Genomic DNA, 18,035 nt, shown 5'->3' on the forward strand with positions numbered 1-18,035 from the left:
ACCTGACGCGGCTGGAAGCCCGAGAAAATTTTATTAATTCTCTGTGTTTGTTCAAAACATATAGGGCTCTACAGATCAAGATTTATTTTGTATACTAAGATGGTATCTGTTCTTTCGGACATGTCGAGCAATATGTCTCTTGGTCTTATCGTGGCGTGTTTATCTTCTGCCGTTAGGTCAGACGATAAAAAGGCCACTTGCACGCTTAGAGTAGCAGATTGACGGTGACCAACTTTAAACAGAACTCGATTAATTTTCACAGACATTTATTAAAATAATAACAAGCATAAAAATTGCTTACCTTGGTTCTGGATGCTATTTATAATTGACAATCTGAAGTTCCTTTGGTATTGGTACTTTAATCTTATTCTCACATATATCTCTGGTGCTTGACGAAAGTGTCTATACATATATCTTCACGGCTATGTACAGGAATAGGGTAATCGTATTAGGTGCAAACTCAAACTTGACTATAGACTGGTACAGACTGGTGCAGACAAATGCAGACTGACTAATCGGAGGTCTGTACACTCGTTATAATACCTCGCGCGTTCATGTATCACTGCGCGAGTGTGATCCGCGAGGAGAAAAGGTTCTACGTTAGCAGCAATCTCATTGGCTGCGTTACATATTAATACGCGGATCGGCGGAAGCAGAATTTGGTCCGTCTCTATGTCAGCGCCATCTCGTAGTGCGGATACGGACGAGAGCTGCGCCTGCGCTGTTGTGCTTAGCGGGGAGCGCTCTAGTGGGAAAGTTGTGCACGCGCTGACTACGCGGAACTATGTACACAACAACCATCTTAGTATATATATAGTTAAGGCTCACCTACACTTGACCATCTTCTTCTTCTGTGCGAATGACCAACAGTGCCCGAACTCTTACGGGAATCGGCAACGCGCCGCGAGTAACGAGTATAATGGGTGGGGGCACTACGAATGTAGTGCGGGACAATACGTTGAGCATGTGGGTTTCGCGGGAGGCGTGCCAGAGATAAATCCCTGCAGTCGCGCTATCCTCTGTGTCCTCGGTGGCTCAGATGGATAGCTGGCACGGTAGCTCAGCGTGTTCGTCCAGAAAGCCGATTGGCCTCTGTAATAAAAAAACTGAGTGGAAGGATCAACAAACGAACTTGAACGGATGTCACTGTGACGTCCGCAACGATCAACAACGAACAACATACAAAAAAATAAAAAATAAATAAAAGAAAAAGATTGATAGAGCGTCTGCCATGTAAGCAGGAGAACCCGGGTTCGAGTCCCGGTTGGGGCACACATTTTCACCTGTTCCCGTCGACGTATGTCAACGCCTGTAAGCAACTAAGGGAGTTCATTTCATTGTAAGGTTTATTTTGCCCGGTAAATAGTGGGGACAGTGTTGCACACGATCGTATCCTACTTTCTATCCGACAGAGGGTACGAGGCTAAGGATTTCAATATGCCAGGCGGGGAGTCCACCTATTGGCCAGCGGCTGGCGTGCTGACTAAATTCCGGAATGCGCCGCTTCCAACAGCACTCTCGTCTGCCGGTGCATCAACTTTCTCGCGGCCGCGCGCCACCTGGCGGCGTGGCACCCCGGTGGACGTGCGAGACCCGCTGTCCGGTTATCTCGGTTTGTAGGGTGTGCGCGCGGCCAAGCGGGCTAGTGGCGCACGCGCTCGGCTCCGCCCGCGTCAGTTCCGGCCGCCGTGCCGCGCCGCGCGACGCGACGCAGCGATCTGTCCGCGTAGAAAGCGGCGGCGGCGGCGGCGGCGGCGGCAGCGGGTTGCTTTCTCCGGCTCACCTCTCTTCGGCGGGAAAGGTCGGATCACCTCGTCCTGCAGGGCGCAGACCGGCCGCTCTGCCAGGTCCAGCGAATGGCCGGCGGGCAGGTACCGCCGCCACGCGCATGCGCGACAGCTCTCTCGCCGTAATAGGCGTTTAGCGCTGAAGTCCACATCTAGTGTTCCCAGACCCTGAGGGCGAGTTCAGATACGCTAACAATTAAGATGACTGCTCACCATAAGAAAAAGACCCGAGGCCGACTCCCAGTCTCACGCAAATTAGCTTTTCTCGAGCTATCGAACGCCTACTGCGATGTTATGTCTTTGATTTTTTTATTTATTAAATGAGGGCCAACTTACGTTGTTCAGAGACAACTTTTGTGAACAATTTTGCAAAACTAATTACTCTAGGTTTCATGTTAAAGTACATTATTCAGGCAGTTTATACCGTTCAAAATTCTTGCAGTCAGATTGCTAACTTCTACTGTATGAAATACTCCCCTTTTCATTACGACAATTAATTATCATTACTGTGAAGCTTTGATTTTTCATTAAAACAATACTTAATTCACATTACAACAGCTCATTTACTATTACAGCTCAGAGCTTACAATCAGAAACAGAGTACTTCAGACATATTTTTATTGTTTAAAGAACACTTTCAAGTTTCATTCACATGTGAGTATTAAGGACCACAAAACACTTTCTGTTTGACTGGAGCAATCAGTCTAAACTCTAGGCCCGTTAAATTACGGAAGAATACTGAGAACGGTACTGCACGCTCTGATGTACCAAAGACATTTAATTACTGATGCAAGATAATAAAGCAGATTGTAAAACATTGAATACAGAAAAAGCACATTGTTCCTCAAGAGCCGAAACCAGATAAGATGGTGATGTTGGATTCTGGGGTCGACTATTCTAACTCATCCCAAAAGTATTCCATTCGCATCAGGTGGGGACTCTGGGTAGGCCAGTCCTTTTGGGGAATGTTACTGCCGGCCGCGGTGGCCGTGCGGTTCTGGCGCTGCAGTCCGGAACCGCGGGACTGCTACGGTCGCAGGTTCGAATCCTGCCTCGGGCATGGGTGTGTGTGATGTCCTTAGGTTAGTTAGGTTTAAGTAGTTCTAAGTTCTAGGGGACTTACGACCTAAGACGTTGAGTCCCATAGTGCTCAGAGCCATTTGATTTGATTTGGACTGTTACTATCCACAAACAAGTCCCTTACAGAATCTGCTTTGCGACATGGTGCACTGTCATGCTTATACAATCATTGTCTCCGAACTATTCCTTTACTGTACGTAGTACAGAATTCACTAAAATGTGTAAATTATCCTAAGGACAAACACACACACACACATACACACACACACCCATGCCCAAGGGAGGACTCGAACATCCGCTGGGACCAGCTGCACAGTCCATGACTGCAGCGCCTTAAATCGCTCGGCTAATCACGCGCGGCGAGCAAATGAAATATGCGCGTAAATGGCAATACTAAGTTTTTCATATACTGTGAAAAAATCCTTAAGGCCGATTTTAAATTTAATGAACTTCTTAACATCCAAACAATACACTTTCTCTCATATCTAGAAACTCTCAGTGCATTATCCAAATTAGTCCGATGGCGCTGCAGTAGTGAAAAAAAGTAACATCATTATAACATTTGCCCTTCAAAAGACATCTTGAAAATGTATTCCGTAAAATAAGTTCGCGCAGTCTGCTGCGGAAAAGAAAATATTGTAAACAAACCCACCAACAGCCGGACAAGCGACTTACTGCTTAGAGTACTAGTAGTGTGCCTCGGAAAGTAAGAACTACAAAGGGTAGGAACAGTTCTAATGATGTAAAAATAAAAATATTCTGAGAATTTGAACATGGAACATAAAACCTGTTAATAACAAAAATCAAGAGCTTAAAGAAGAACTAAAATATCATGAAATCTCAATACGTAGTTTCCAAGAGACAAAAACAAAAGGCAAATGGCGGAAGGAATATGATCAATACCTACCCATTTATAGCGGAGTTGGGAAGGAAACAAAAGCTAAAGTCATGTAGGGATACTTATCCACAAGAGGTTCGATTATCTTATTGAGGAGTGCCAATATATCTATGAGAGAACAGTTTTACTAAAATTGAAACTGGCTCATCACAAACTGAACATTATCTCCCTGCACAGCTCAGAGGAGTGTAAACCTAGAACAGAAAGAGAGGGCCTCCATGCGCATTTAGAATAATTTGTATTTGATATCTTCAAATGAACTAGTAGTCATAATGAGGGAATTTAATGCTCGTATCTGAAACAGGGTCATCCCTGGAGCTAAACAACGATTTAATGAAGACTTTCTAAACGATAATGGAGAGATTATGACCAACCTAAACTCAAAGCGACGAACTGAGAATAAATAATAGCTTCTATGACCACAAAGAGCAGTACAAATACTGTTTTCACAATACAGGAGCTTATAAATCTACAATAGATTACACTGTTACAAACAGGAACATACATCCTCAGTCAATGCTAGATGTTAGGACTTTAAACTCTGACAGCATACGGAGTCATCACAGCCTACTCATGGCAAAAATCAGATTGCATGTAGGAAGGAGCAAAACTGTCGAAGAACCAACCTTAATAGAAGAAAAATTTAGTATAGAGTCATTACAGAATGATTTTATTTCCGAAACGATTAGCAAGAGAAAATAAAAGAGAAACTCATTAATGCACAGCATAATGTAGATCAGGATTGGGATTAAATCAAAGAAAGTATTGAAGGAGCAGCTCAGGAAGCATTAGGTACATGCGTTATAAGGCAAGAGAGGAAAACAAACAGAACACCATGGTTTCGCGAAGAGGTTACAGAAATGTGTAAAGATAGAGTTGTGTCTATTGGAAACATGAAACACTCAAAGCACAATGGTTTTATGGAGATTACAAAAGCAGTCGTAATGAGACAAAACCACTAGTGAATCGTTTTAAACAGGTAGTATGGGAAACCTTTTCTAAAAATTTAGAACATGACTTCCATCGGGCCGGCCGCTGTGGGCGAGCGGTTCTAGGCGCTTCAGTCCGGAACCGCGCTGCTGCTACGGTCGCAGGTTCGAATCCTGCCTCGGGCATGGATGTGTGTGATGTCCTTAGGTTAGTTAGGTTTAAGTAGTTCTAAGTTCTAGGGGACTGATGACCACAGATGTTAAGTCCCATAGTGCTCAGAGCCATTTGAACCAGCCTGCCTCGGGCATGGATGTGTGTGATGTCCTTAGGTTGGTTGGGTTTAAGTAGTTCTAAGTCTAGAGGACTGATGACCTCACATGTTAAGTCCCATAGTGCTTAGAGCCATTTGAACCATTTGAACTTCCATAGGTTGCAGAAAGGAATCTGGGGAATGATGCGCCAGCAGAGGAAAGAATTGAATGAATTTTTGAATATGAGCGACATAAATGAGGAATTATGGGTTAAATATTTAACAGAGTTGTATAAAGGTAAAAAGTCACCAGAAACCAAAGAGAGATCAGATATCAGCATACCTTTAAATAATGACGTAATTATTTCACATATAGAGGTAGAAGAACCGTAAGTCTGTTAAAAAATAGGAAGTCTCCAGGCAAAGATAGGATCCTCAATGGATTACTGAAGTGTGGAGGATGTCCACCAACTGAACAATTAACCAAGTTGATTAACAATGTTACAACTGGCATTAAAATTCCAGACGACTGGAAAACTAGTGTTACAATTTTCATGCACAAGAAACGGAGTTAGAAAGATTCATCCAACTACAGAGGGACAAATCTACTAACTAAAGTTCTTGAACTCATAAAAAACAGGAAATAAAATAAAAAGCATTACAACCCCTAGAGAGGAGCTGTATGGTTTTAGATCTGCGGGTCAAGCACAGATGAAGTATCCATTATTAGACAGGTTGTGGAAAAGTTCACTGAATACAGCAAACCAGCTTATCTACGTTTTATTGATTTAGAGAAGGTTTTCTATAAGATTCAGTTAATAGATGTGGTAAAACTGTTCTACGAATGGGAGATTCCTTCCAAAGAAGGTGGACACCTAGCTCAAAGCTGCTATGAGGATTATAACTGGATGTATAAAGACTGTCCCACTATACTGGCTCCCAATACTTAGCCATAAGCCATATAGCCCCACCTTCCACGAGCAGACCGGAAGTTTTGGTGAGGAAATATACGAAAGTAACGAACAATCGTCTACAGTGTCCCCAGCAACTGGTAGCTACTAACTGCAGCAGAAATACTAAATGGCACGTGACGTGAAGTTATAGTCCCTGCCCCGAGGACAGTGACTATGCCAGTCCAATAGCAAAACCTGAGGGCCTGAGGAATTTGAACTTCCACGGCAAATATGAGAAAGCCTAAAGAGATTGCAAGCGGGACGTGGAATACGTACACACAGTCTCCAGAGGGAGAGCTACCCAGCCCTGGCTGTGACTGTGGGTCTCCAAATCAATCGGTACAACACATCGCCCAGGATTGTGAACTAAGAGCCTACCAGAGTAGCCTGCCTAATTTCTTCAACGCCATACCGCCCTGACTCGATCTCCAAGTTGTACGTCAGAGTATGCAGATAAAAGCTACGCTATTTATCTGTTGCGATGTTATGTTTTGTTTTTTGTCTTATTGTATTCTACATATCACCTCATTTTATTACATTCTGTATCCTGAGCTGATGTATTTTATAGACGTTTTATCATTGATCATATACCCAGCTATATGATCAATGATGTTTGGCACTACCATGTGTGTAGTGCCAAACGCTAAGTGAAACAATATATCTAATACAAAGACCTTCAAAAGAAATGAAACACTCCTAACACCAAAACTATAAACATAAAAAATACACTGTTGAGTCACGTTACTATATCGTTCGCAGGACGCACAGTGGCACTAGCTAGTAATCATTCTTAAACTGCTAGCAACCGGCCACAGCCTTGATTTAAATACTTAATAAAAAATATAGATACATTGTATGTTTTATTCAACAGACTCCGCTGTTTCTGATTATTGAGTTAATGTTTTTAATACAAGGGACTTAAGAACATCGAAAAGTAAGTTACACTTGTCGTTCCAGTCTAAGGCCACAGTACAACAAGAGTAGCGTACTGTCAGAAGAGAGTACGTATTAAGAGTTTCCTGAAGACACAGTTCTGCTGCGGTACGGGTAACAAGTGCATTACAGTGAGATAATGAAATTTGCACGTGGTACGTTATGTTTCTTGTGGGAACAACGTCTAAACTCCATACGCATTGACCGTGAAATCCTGGTGGTATAGGCAGCAAATACGACAGCGTGCCGAAAAGAAAAGCCTCCGAATTTTTTGTGTGAAAAATCTTCCAACATTTTAAATGAAACAAACTTAACATTCGACATATTTATTCTTTGTGTCTAAATATTCGGAGCCCTCAGCCGCTAGGAGGGCACCGAATTGTATCTTGTAACACTGCGGTGTGTAACGTAACTATGTCGACGCGTGAGAAATCGCGTTTCGAATTCGAAGAGTTCGTTCACACATGGGCCACACTTTTCTCCAGCATGACAGTGCCAGGCCAAACACACGAGTGCTGCGACGTCTACAACAATCGATGTCTTGAGCTCACTGTTAGCCATCATCCCGACTTGGCACCATCCGATTTTCAAGTATTACCAAACCTTAAATAGCACCTTGGAGGACTTCATTTCTTTGATACTGATGAAGAGGAGCAAGCAGAGGTGAGGTAGTGCTCCGTCAACGAAGTCTAACTTTCATGCAGCGACGGTGTTAATAAACAGGCCTCTAGTTGGGAGAAAGGTGGTCGTAACCATGGTTACTACACACATCAAAAAAAGTTTTGCACAACTCTGATCCCAGAGTTCCGGAACCTGTACAGAATACTGGAATAGAGATCAACATAAACATCATTTCCGCCCTTTTTATTGCTCATGAAAATCACACATTGTATGTTGTACCACCATACAGCGAGACCTTCAGAGATGGTGGCCCAGACTGCTGTACATACCGGTACCTCTAATACCCAGTAGCACGTTCTCTTGCATTGATGCATGCCTGTATTCGTCATAGCATACTATTCACAAGTTCATCAAGGCACTGTTGGTCCAGATTGTCCCACTCCTCAACGGCGATTCGGCGTAGATTCCTCAGAGTGGTTGGTGGGTCACGTTGTCCATGCACAGCACTTTTCCCTCCATCCCAGACATGTTCGATAGGGTTCATGTCTGGAGAACATGTTGGCCACTCTAGTCGATTAATGTCGTTATCCTGAAGATGTGCACTATGGGGGTGCGAATTGTCGTACAGGAAGACGGATGCCTCGCCAATATGCTGCCGATATGGCTGGACTATCCGTCGGATGATGGCATTCACGTATCATACAGCCGTTACTGCGCCTTCCACGACCACCGGCGGCGTACGTCGGCCCCACATAATGCCACCCCAAAACAGCAGGAAATCTTCACCTTGCTGCACTCGCCTGACAGTGTGTCTAAGGCGTTCAGCCTGACCGGATTGCCCACAAACGTGTCGCCGACGATTGCTGGTTGAAGGCATATGCGACACTCATCGGTGAAGAGAACGTGATGAAATCCTGAGCGGTCCATTCGGCATGTAGGTAGGGCCCATCAGTATCGTCGTGGTTGCTAAGGTGGACCTCGCCATGGACGTCAGGAGTGAAGTTGCGCATCATGCAGCCTATTGCGCACAGTTTGAGTCGTAACACGACGTATTCAACATGGTGGCGTTGCTGTCAGGTTTCCTCCGAGCCATAATCTATAGGTAGCGGTCATCAACTGCAGTAGTAGCTCTTGGGAGGCCTGAGCGAGACATGTCATCGGCAGTTCCTGTCTCCCTGTATCTCCTCCAGGTCCGAACAACATCGCTTTGGTTCACTCAGAGACGCCTGGACACTCCCCTTGCTGAAAGCCCTACTTGGCACAAAGTAACAATGATGACGCGATTGAACCGCGGTATTGACCATCTAGGCATGGTTGAACTACAGACAACACGAGCCGTGTAGGTCGGCTGTCGGACCCCCTCCGTCTAATAGGGGCTGCTCATACATGGTTGCTTACATCTTTGGGCGAGTTTAGTGACGTATCTGAACAGTCAAAGGGACTGTGTCAGTGATACAATATCCACAGTCAACGTCTATCTTCAGGAGTTCTGGGAACCTAGGTGGTGCAAAACGTTTTTTGATGTGTGTATATTAAGATATAAATACGAAGACATCAAGAATGAAGATGTAGAATGTTAATAACATTAGATTTTCGGAGGCACGCCGTCATACAGTGCCGTATCCTGCCGCAGCGTCATGGTGCCAACAATGACATGGGTGATGCTAATCGGGAAGTCCACTCCTTGCACCATGCGATTTCCGTCTTTACAGGAACCTGAAACAATACCTTGGGGGAAACAGATTGTTCAATTCTCGAACGATGAGGACGATCACACAGAGGTTCTGGTATGGTTCCGTAACCAAGGTGAGAATATCTACCTTGGAGGGAATGAACGAACGTTAGTAATTTCCGGCCGCTATTTACAGACACTTGGTAACTACTTTTAAAAAATAGTACCATTTACGTACGTCACTCTGAAATGTAGTGGAGTATTCAGTAGACTTTTTGAACTCGCCTCGTTTAGCTACCTACAGTGTCAATTCTCTAATAGTTTCAGAAGTCACCATGCCTGGAAGAAATGTGATAAAACTGCCTAACACTGCTTTTTGGCCGAAACAATTCTATTCATCTTCACGCATATGTGGTATCCAGCAAGACTGTTGTAGTTCGAAAAAAAAAAAAAAAAATTCTTCGTTATTCTTTCTGTCTCGTCTATAAAAAATATAAAAAAGTCCTACATTAAAGGGCTAAATATGAAGAAACAAACGCACAATACAAAAGTTTGAAACGCAAGGTGGGCCGACTTTTAGGCTTGTTAGTTCAGTTACGTAATATACCTAAGTAGCATATATCTGTATTCAAATTGTTTGTATTTACCTTTGCTGCGTTTCGAAATTGATATGTTCCACAAATTACACCATAAGACAAAAAAGCAAGGCATTACGAAAAAATTATCCGAACGGGACAGAACTCGGTAGACATGATGTATATGTACAGACGAACAAATTATTACAGTTACAGGAAATTGGATGATTTATCAAAAAAAAAAAAAAAAAGAAAGAAAGAAAGAAAGATCTTCACAAACTGAAAACTGAGCAAGTCGATAACGCACTGGTCCACCTCTGGCCCTTATGCAAGCACTCATCGGTACGGCGTAAAGTCAAGCGCCGGCACGCCAGTCGGAAACGAAAGACCAGAACAGGGCTGTGAAAAAGACGTCAGCCAATTGCACGCTGACCGACCCCTCTCCAGGACGACAACGCACGGCCTCTATGCGAAGAGAACATAAGCGCCGCGCCCGACTGGCCGTGGGCCAGTTCTACAGCCGCTTGAAGACTACCATCTAGATAGAAGCGTCAAAGCTCATTACTTTCCTCGTGCATTCTATGTAGATCAAACTTGGAACTATTATTCTGAAGAACATTGATTATTTTGCATGTCGCCCTTTGCTTGCGACATATTTGTATTTTTCAAAGTTAAGTATTGTCATTTATTTTTTGTAATAAATGTCATTAATACGATTTGTCTGAATTGTTTGTCCACCGATCCGAAAGCAGGTTTCCTAGACACGCCATATTTGACGAGTAGACAGGATTCGACACTTATTCGGCATGGCCTTGTTGGATGTACTCCTGAGGGATGTCGTGCCAAATTCTGTCCAACTGGCGCGTTACATCGTCAAAATCGCGAGCTGGTTGCAGAGCCCTGCGCACAACCCTCCAAACGTTCTCAGTTGGGGAGAGACCCGTCGAGCTTGCTGGCCAAGGTAGGATTTGGCAAGCACGACGACAAGCAGTAGACACTCTCACCGTGTGTGGGCGGGCATTATCTTGCTGAAATGTAACGCCAGGATGGCTTACCATGCCAGGCCATCAAAATGTGGGTGGAATATAATCGACGTACTTCCCTGCTACAAGAGTACCACGGGTGACAATCAAAGGGATCATGCTATGAAATAAAATGGCGCCCCAGACCCTGACTCCTGTTTGTCGGGCCCTATAGAGGTCGACAGTCAGACTGCCAGAAGTCCGCTTTCCGGGACGTTTCCAGACACGTCTTCGATGGTCATCGGAGCTCAGTTCGAAGCCGCACTCACCAACTTAGACAATTCTACTTTCAATGAGATTACAGGCCGAAGACATGTTTCCATTTATCCACTGTCGAATCTCGATGAATCTGTGCCCGTTGCAGTCGTAATTGACGATGCCGTTGGGTCAACAGAGGCAATTTTTTTTAACATACTGATTCTTAAGCACATTTTCTATTTAGCAGTAAAACAGAAATATCGATGAACGACTACAGAATACATACAATAATTTTAGAGCACCCACGCTGCTTACACTACAGCTGAAACGTATACGTACGTGAGCCAAAGCGAACAGTTACTGCTTCATCAACCAACGCGGATAACATTCTATAACTAAAACTTCGCGAGCGTAATGAAGTCTTACTTACAAGCCAGTGAAAAGCAAGAAAACTGCGTGTCTCCAACTTACCTGAAACAAAAGAAAAAAATTTATTAGCATCTAGCAACATTCCCACGAAAAAGAGGCAAAGGGTACCTAAGAAACTGAGAGTTGCATAATATTTTTTCCGCTGCAAATATTTTAACAATTGCTAATACAAATATTTTCAAGTATGACGCCAACGCGTTGTTAGGTTACGATTACACCTCAAAAATGCAAAGCGCTCAACGTCTTTTTCAAATTCGTTACTGCTAATTTAACAACGTGATCTCCAGGAAGTTCTTTCCTGGGAAAAAATTTTTCCGATGGTGACAACACAGTGCAAGAGCATGTTCAAATGGTTCAAATGGCTCTGCGCACTATGCGACTTAACTGCTGCGGTCATCAGTCCCCTAGAACTTAGAACTACTTAAACCTAACTAACCTAAGGACATCACACACATCCGTAGCGGTCGCGCGGTTCCAGACTGTAGCGCCTAGAACCGCTCGGCCACTCCGGGCGGCCAAGAGCATGTCAGAGCTTTAATTTTATTTACGCAAAAGTTTAGATCTACGTTCAAAATTTCATTAGTAAACTTTAGGTAGTATGATGTGTGCAGTAGGAGATATCTGCATATATCCCTTGCGAAGCTAAACACGCATCATTACACAAATTAATGTATTTATTAACCATTACCTCTTTTTGTCAAACATTTAACCTGTCTCAGTTTACCCTGAAATTGCAGTATTATTTACGTTCTCTCTCAATAAGAACTCAGTAAGTGACTGAGCGAGGTGGTGCAGTGGTTAGCACACTGGACTCGCATTCGGGAGGACGACGGTTCAATCCCGTCTCCAGCCATCCTGATTTAGGTTTTCCATCATCTCCCTAAATCGTTTCAGGCAAATGCCGGTATGGTTCCTTTGAAAGGGCACGGCCGATTTCCTTCCCCATCCTTCCCTCACCCGAGCTTGCGCTCCGTCTCTAATGACCTCGTTGTCGACGGGACGTTAAACACTAACCTCCTCCTCCTCAGTAAGTGAATTCTCACTGAACTCATGTAATTACCTTTACAAATCGAATGTCTCACCACTTTACCGAATTCGACACAAATAACACAATTCACGCCTTTCACAAGGAAGAAAACGTGTATAGCGATGCTGAGGATTCCCTGAATACGATGTCCAGTCAAGTATTGTGGCACAGAGGTATCTAGCTGGCGCTAATCTAGCCACACTGGTTAAATTTTCAATGAATGCCTGCACAGCCAAATTAGCGCCAGAACGGTACCTTCTACATGGCGACTAAGCGATTTCCCGCCACCTTATTGTGCAACTGGGAAAGTGCTCCGACTACACAGACTTCATTGCTGTAACAGATTAAGTAAATGAATTATGTCACATTCAGCTAGGCCTATGGCAAGTGGATATCTGTAGTTCATTTCTTCGGCAACGAATAAAGTTGCAAGCTGGTACAGATTTTGCAAAATCTTTGTAATTCATTAATGAAACAGGCATCAGGCCTACAACACTGAAATGATAAGTTTGGTGCGAAAAAAATATTTGTCGATAACTTTTGTGAAAAAAATTCTACGTGTTACCACCACTGAAGGCAGATAAACGGGTTTAACAGAAGAATGTTTTGTAAATAACCATTATGAGAAAACAAACATTTGTTTCTACATACACTGTCCACTCAATTACTCTGAAAGCCACCTACGTTCGACGTCAACGTACAACAACCACTCACAGACGGTATGTGGCTGTACTGGCAGTGGTGGGTATATAAAGCCTGTCAGCGAGGACGCGGTGCAGTTCAAAAATGGTTCAGATGGCTCTGAGGACTATGGGACTTAACTCGTGAGGTCATCATTCCCCTAGAACTTAGAACTACTAAAAACCTAACTAACCTAAGGACATCACACATCCATGCCCGAGGCAGGATTCGAACCTGCGACCGTAGCGGTCGCGCGGTTCCAGGCTGTAACGCCTAGAACCGCTCGGCCACCCCGGCCGGCAACAGTGCAGTAGTAACGCAGTGCAGTAACACGGAAACGAAGCGATTTATCTGACGTCCAAAAGGGCATGTTGACTGACTTTCGGGCAGACGGTGAAAGCATTTCCGAAACGCCTAAGTTTATAAACTGTTAGCGAGTCGTTGTGGTTAAAGTATACCGTGCATGACAAAAGGTGTCGTTGAAAACTGGCGCTGAGGCAACTGTGGTGCACCACGGGCCGTAGATGACATGGGTGAACGGCGGCTGCGGAGATGTGTAGGCCGGCCGGAGTGGCCGAGCGGTTAAAGGCGCTACAGTCTGGAACCGCACGACCACTACGGTCGCAGGTTCGAATCCTGCCTCGGGCATGGATGTGTATGATGTAATTAGGTTAGTTAGGTTTAAGTAGTTCTAAGTTCTAGGGGACTTATGACCACAGCAGTTGAGTCCCATAGTGCTCAGAGCCATCGAGATGGGTAGAGGTGAATAGACGTGCAACTCTTGAGCAACTGACCGCCCAAATGAACGGGCCAACCACTCCTTCAGCATGACAATGCCTGACCACACACACGAGTGCTGCGACGCCTGCAACAATCGATGTCTTGAGCTCACTGTTACCCACCATTTTCATACAGTGCGACTTTCATCATTACCAAACTTTAAAGAGCACCTTCGAGGACTTCACTTTGATAGTGATGAAGAGGAGCAAGCAGAGGTGAGGTAGTGGCTCCGTCAACTAAGTCAGACTTTCTGCAGCGGCGATTTCAACAAACAGGACTCTAGTTGGGAGAAAGGTGGTCGTCACCATGATTACTCCACACATCAAAAAAGTTTTGCATCACCTCTGATCCGAAAGTTCCGGAACCTGTATAGAAAATTGGAATAGAGATCAACATAAACATCATTTCCGCCCCTTTTATTGCTCATGGAAATCACACATTGCACGTTGTACCACCAGCGACACCTTCAGAGGTGGTGGCCGGGACTTCTGTTAACACTGGTACATCTAATACCAAGTAGCACGTCGCCTTGCATTGATGCATGCCTGTATTCGTCGTAGCGTACTATCTACAAGTTCATCAAGGCACTGTTGGTCCAGATTATCCCACTCCTCGACGGCGATTGCGGGTAGATCCCTCAGAGTAGTTGGTGGGTCACGTCGTCCATAAAGAGAACTTTTCCCTATATCCCAGGCATGTTCAATAGGGTTCATGTCTGGAGAACATGCTGGCCACTCTAGTCGAGCGATGTCGTTATCCTGAAGGAAATTATTCACAAGATGTGCACGGTGGGGGCGCGAATTGTCGTCCATGATGACGGATACCTCACCAATATGCTGCCGATATGGTTGCACTATCGGTCGGAGGATGGCATTCACGTATCGTACAGCCGTTACGGCGTCGTCTACGACCACCAGCGGCGTACGTACGCCCCACATAATGCCGCCTTGCTGCACTTGCTGGACAGTGTGTCTAAGGCGTTCAGTCTGACCGGGCTATCTCCAAGCACGTCTCCAACGATTCTTTGGTTGAAGGCATATGAGATACTCATCGGTGAAGCGAACATGATGCCAATGCTAAGCGGTCCATTAGGCGTGTTTTTGGGCCCATCTGTACCACGCTGCATGGTGTCGTGACTGCAAAGATGGACCTCGCCATGGACGTCGGGAGGGAAGTTGCGCATCATGCAGCCTACTGCGCACAGTTTGAGTCGTGACACGACGTCCTGTGGCTGCACTAAAAGCATTATTCAACATGGCGTAGTTGCACTCAGGGTTTCTCCGAGCCATAATCCGTAGGTATCGGTCATCCACTGCAGTGGTAGCCCTTGGTCGGCCTGAACGAGGCATGTTATCGACAGTTCCTGTCTCTCTGTATCTCCTCCATGTCCGAACAACATCGCTTTGGTTCACCGAGACGCCTTTACACTTCCCTTGCTGAGAGCCCTTCCTCGCACAAAGTAACAATGCGGACGCGATCGAACCGTGGTACTGACCGTCTAAGCATGATTGAACTGCAGACAATACGAGCCGTGTACCTCCTTCCTGGTGGAATGACTGGAACTGATCGGCTGTCGGACCCTCTCCGTCTAATAGGCGCTGGTCATGCATAGTTGTTTACATCTTTGGGCGGGTTTAGTGACATCTCTGAACAGTCGACGACACTGCGTCTGTGATACAATATTCACAGTCATCGTCAGTCTTCAAGAGTTCTGGTAACCGGGGTGATGCAAAACTTTTTTTGGTGTGTGTAGAACCGACTGCTAAGCGAAGAGGAACTGTCTGTTAGAGTGTGTACCACTTCAGATGTCGCTTCGATGACACATCCAACGAATGGCGCCTGCTGTAATGAACTGTGTGTCAGGAATACTGACGGTAAATTATGCTTTGTTTTGCAATGAATTAAAGAGACATTACAGACGCAGGACAAGAATATGGAAACACCACGAGCAAAATCATGTTCAATACGATTTAGGAAACCCGTTTGCATTCAAAACAGCTTCCATTCTTCCCGGAATGGATAAATGTAGGCCCTTTCCGGTTTCTAACGGAATGTTAAACTATTATTCTTGCAAAATAGTGGCCAGTTCAGGTAAGGATGAAGGAGGTTGATAGCTGTCACGCACCCTTATCCCCAAAGTAGACCACAAAGGCTCAATAATATTGAAATCTGGTAACTGTGGCGGCCAGAGGATGTGCGACAATTCATCCTCGTGCCCACGAAACCGGTCCTGAACGATACAAGTTCTGTGAACAGGGACGCTCTCGTCTTGGAAAACAGCATGACCATTGCTGAACAAACAATTGCAAGTAGGCTATTTAGATTTTTATGATGGCAGCGCCATCTAGCGCTCTGTATTAAAATCGCTGACTGCGGTGTGTGCAGTCTGTGGCTGGTTGACTCATTGTTGGAATATTCGCTTGTGTAGTTGGATGTGAACAGCGCGTAGCGTTGTGCAGTTGGAGGTTAGCCGCCAGCAGTGGTGGATGTGGAGAGGGAGATGCCAGAGTTTTGAGAGGTTACTATAAGAGGGCGATCTGGACGTGTGTCCGCCAGAATAAAAAAAAAAAAAATTGTAAAGATGGATGTCATGAATTGATATCTGATGACTTTTGAACATTGTTAAGGTAAATACATTGTTTGGTCTCTATCAAAATCTTTCATTTGCTAACTATGCCTATCATTAGTTAGTGCCTTCAGTAGTTAGAGAATTTTTTATTCAGCTAGCAGTATTGGCGCTCGCTGTATTTGCAGACGTTCGAGTAACGAAAATTTTTGTGAGGTAAGTGATTCATGAAAGGTATAGGTTATTGTTAGTCAGGGCCATTCCTTTGTAGGAATTATTGAAAGTCAGATTGCGTTGCGCTAAAAAAAATACTGTGTGTCAGCTTAGTGATGATCACAATAAGTAGAGAGAAAACTGTTTGAGTACGTTCAGTTTTGCTCAGCTGTTTGAAAATCAAATAACGTAAGAGTTTTTCCAGCACTGTCATTCATAATTTTTCTAAGGGGACGTTTTTCAGTGTACAATGGGATAGACCTCATCAGCTAAAATGGTCACATCATCCTTGGAAGTAATGTGAGCTTGTAGAATAAACATGTGGCCCACGGAATACCATAATGTGTTTGTACAAATCATTGCCGAACACCCGCTATGTTTCGCCCTTGGTACGTAAACACAACCACAAGTTGGAAACAGTGTTACACAAGACTCATTTGGCGAAATGACTTTCTTCCATTGCTCCATACTCCAGATTGTATGGCTTCGCCAACTTGTTCTCCCGTTACAGGCATCTGCATCACTGATGAGTGCTTTTGGAGTTCCAGTTTGTCATGCTCATGCCATTCCTTGCTTATGAAGCTCCCTTCGCGTTGTTTTCATGCTGAAAACGTTCGAGAGTGCACCATTTGGTTCTGCAGTGTCTTCTGCAGCTGTCGTCCTTCTCGTCACAATCCTCTTCAACGAGCATTGTGATGATCATTATTTCGTTAGTGTTCTGGCTTGGCGTATCATGTTTTCCAGTTTTCCCTGTATGTGATGTAAATCTTCGGCACGATGCCACTTGAAACACCAAACAACTTGGCTCTCTTTGTTACGAAGGTACCCACAAGCGCCATAAATTTGCCCATGTTCAGAGTCTCTTAGCTCGGACGTAATGCTTTCACAACTACACTGGACACTGTTCTTACCACGGCTGACACATGCAACGTACTGAAGACATTGCAAAGCTACCATTCGTGGTCAAATACAACAGCGTAACCTGCTGGCTTGGCTAGCAACTGCATTTATGTTCAAGCATGCAATGCCCTGCTGTGTTTCCATATTTTTGCCAACTCCTGAACGTATGTATTATTTAGCATTAGGTTATAAAGTGCCGATATCTTTTCCTCTTAATGCAAATTCTGAAAAAATGTAAATTTTTAAACGAAAATCATGAGTTATAAATATCGTGTCTGGAGCTTAAAACAAATATTAATAATTATACTTTGCAAAGACAGGCCCACATCAATATAATTTTTAAGTGGAGGGGCGCATCACGAAAACTTCAAGCAGATCTCAGCTTGTCGTGCAGTACAGTTTGAGTGTTCGTGGTAGTGGGGGTGCGTCCCGCTCAACGTCCGCCGAAGAAGGCGATACGTGACGGCGGTCCGCGAGACTCGAATCCGCTTGGCAGAGCCTGCAACAGCCCGCTGGAGTA

At 44.5% G+C, this 18,035-nt stretch overlaps 1 protein-coding gene and 1 non-coding gene across 2 annotated transcripts in view; one reads left to right on the top strand and one right to left on the bottom strand.

The window, feature by feature from the left end:
* Window positions 1-18,035, bottom strand: part of LOC126101313 (SKI family transcriptional corepressor 2-like) — a 411,488-nt gene that overhangs the window by 265,389 nt on the left and 128,064 nt on the right. The gene's annotated exons all lie outside the window — the stretch shown is intronic.
* Window positions 12,129-12,201, top strand: Trnaa-cgc (transfer RNA alanine (anticodon CGC)). Its single transcript has one exon. It is a non-coding gene; the product is annotated as a tRNA-Ala (tRNA).

The sequence above is a fragment of the Schistocerca cancellata genome, chromosome 9 (genome assembly GCF_023864275.1).
Source record: "Schistocerca cancellata isolate TAMUIC-IGC-003103 chromosome 9, iqSchCanc2.1, whole genome shotgun sequence".
In the NCBI taxonomy this organism is placed as follows: Eukaryota; Metazoa; Arthropoda; class Insecta; order Orthoptera; family Acrididae; genus Schistocerca; species Schistocerca cancellata.